This window comes from Ictidomys tridecemlineatus, unplaced genomic scaffold (genome assembly GCF_052094955.1).
Source record: "Ictidomys tridecemlineatus isolate mIctTri1 unplaced genomic scaffold, mIctTri1.hap1 Scaffold_69, whole genome shotgun sequence".
NCBI classification, from domain to species: domain Eukaryota; kingdom Metazoa; phylum Chordata; class Mammalia; order Rodentia; family Sciuridae; genus Ictidomys; species Ictidomys tridecemlineatus.
In genome coordinates this window covers 133626-136584 of record NW_027524892.1, presented here as the reverse complement: position 1 = coordinate 136584, position 2959 = coordinate 133626, and positions in this window count along the sequence as shown.

Sequence of the window (2959 nt, the reverse complement as noted above, 5' to 3'; positions counted from 1 at the left end):
TGATTGAACTCAGGGGCACTCCACCACTGAACCACATCCCCAGTGCTATTTTGCATTATATTTAGAGACTGGGTCTCACTGAATTGCTTAGCTCCTTGCTGTTGCTGAGGCTGGCTTTGAACTCAAGATCCTCCTGCCTCAGCCTCCGGAGCCACTGGTATTACAAGCATGCGCCACTACACTTGGATTTAGCTTTTAATAATTTTTTAAAAGTTTGAAAATTTCATATTGCTGAATATAATTTGTTTGGTTAAATTATTAGAAACATTTGAACAAGATAGTGTTCATTTATAATAAAGTACTGTCTCTAAATAGGAAAAAAGGACAGGAATTGTTCTAACACTTTGAGGAAAATGTAGGCTCATATGATATTGCCTTTAAAGAAAACTGTCTGTGATCATTAAAAGAAAAGAAGAAGGGGGCTTGGGATATAGATCAGTTAGTACAGTGCTTGCGAAGTCAATATGGAAAGCACTATGGAGATTTCTTGGAAAATTGGGATTGGAACCACCATTTGACCCAGCTAATCCCTCTCCTCGGTCTATACCCAAAGGACTTAAAACAACATACCATAGGGACACAGCCACATCAATGTTTATAGCAGCACAATTCACAATAGCTAAAGTATGGAACCAACTTAGATGCCCTTTGATAGATAAATGGATAATAAAATGTGGCATTTATACACAAGGGAATATTACTCAGCAATAAAAATAATAAAGTCATGGCATTTTCAGCTAAATGGATGGATTTGGAGAAGATAATGCTACGTGAAGTTAGCCAACCCCCTTTCCCCCCCAAAATGCCAAATGTTTTCTCTGATATAAAGAGGCTGATTCATAGTGGAGTAGGGAGAGGGAGAATGGGAGGAATAGATAAACTATAGATAGGGCAAAGGGATGGCAGTGGAAGGGAGGGGACAGGGGATTAGCAATGAGGTGGAATGTGATGGACATCATTATCTAAAGTACATGTATGAAGACACAAAATGGTGTGAATATACATCGTATACAAGCAGAGATACAAAAAATTGTGCTCTATGTGTGTAATAAGAATTGTAATGCATTCTACTGTCATATATAAGTAAAAAAAATAATTGAAAAACAAAGAACTTAGAAGACAAACATGAAGAAGAAAAATCATTTGTTGAAATAAGTTCTAAATACAAGGAGTATGTCTAGGTGAGACATATATGATAAAAGACTAAATATTTAAACCCCTGAATTCCTATGGTCTTATTTTATTTATTAAAAGTAGTATACTTCTTCATGCACTAGTCAGATAAAGGGAGAAATTAGAATACAATTATATAAATATTAGTAACATATTTTTTTTCTGACTCTAATTCATTATCTAATAACTAAGGAATTATCTATGGATTACTTTACCTAATCTTCACAAAATTCATTAAGTATTTTTATTACTCCCATTTTTCTGATGTCTCATATCTGCAGAAAGAAAGTTACTATCCTCAAGTAATAGATTAGAAGCACTAATGAAATATGAAACAACAGTTATAAATCTACAAATAAAGCTCATGCTGTTATTAATTTTAACACTCTGCTATTTAGTGTTTCTACAAAATTAATTTTGTAAGATAATTAATATTAATTTTGTTTTACTGTATTAATATTACTCTAAAGTTTTAAAACACACAGTCCTTTCTAAATGTTAGTAATTAAAAAGTAAACATGACAGCACTTATGAGAAGAAAAACTGTTAAACCAGTAAACTCCTAGAAATTCCTGAAAAGATGAATTTTAAAGAAATTTTATGTTATATTTCCATAAGTTTTCATTCTAATACAAGCAAACTCATCCTATATTAACACAAGGAGTTAATTTTTTTTTTGTCCCAAGAAACCAAAAAAATTGAAAAACACATTAAAATTGTGAGAATTAATTTATCTCCACTAAAACATTGCCATCTCTTTCCTTTTGTACTCCTTAATACTATTCTATTTAAATGACTTAGAGCGATAAAAAAAAAACATACATTCACTATTGCTAAGGATATTTCTCTCTAGAATAATAGAATATAAGACATTTGAAAACAAAATCATATTTTCACTCCAAAAGAAATTCACACATAGGACCAGTTTAGACATTTGGAATTTTAAAAATGTGTTAATAAAATATATATTAAAAGATTTGAATTCGTTTTATCACAAAAGCTACTGTTTCTCAGATGATGAAAATAACTGGCAAGTTTTGTGGCCACTCTTTTGTGAATACATATTCAAGTATTCAACTTCAATAATTTTAACATTTCCATTCAGAGATGATGAGTAAGTTGTCAATTATATTGTCATATATAAAAATTTAAACAAATGCCTATAATTTATACAATCACTTTGAACAATTCAGTAAGATCCATGTAATATCTTTAATAACTATTGACTTAATGTTAATTTGCAAATAATTGCTGACTTAATTACACTTCCTTTGCCCATTTTCAACCAAGAAAAAATATAATAAAACTATGACTTTGCACCATTTCAAATGTCTCTTACATTAAAATTCAGATTTGTCTAAATTATAAGAAAATCATTAATGTAGCTAAACAAATCATCTTGAAATACAACATCACCTTTTTATTAAATATGTAAAAAGGGCAAGTTTATTTCAAAAGAAACAAAACCCTAACAATATTTAACACTGCTTTTTAATTTGGTTGAGATTTGCTTATACAGTGTATTAATGTAGAACCATCAAAATTGTGCTACTTCAAATATGTGCATATGTATCAATATAATTGGAAAGCCAATATCAATATATATATATATATATATTATAATATCAATATAATTGGAAAGCATATATCAATATCTAATAATACCAATATAATTTTAAAGCTTAAATATTTTCAATATTTTCAATATTTATGACTTTATTTACACAGAAGTATATAAACATAGAGTACAAATTTCTAGTTTTTTTTTTATCTCCTCCTCTTATTC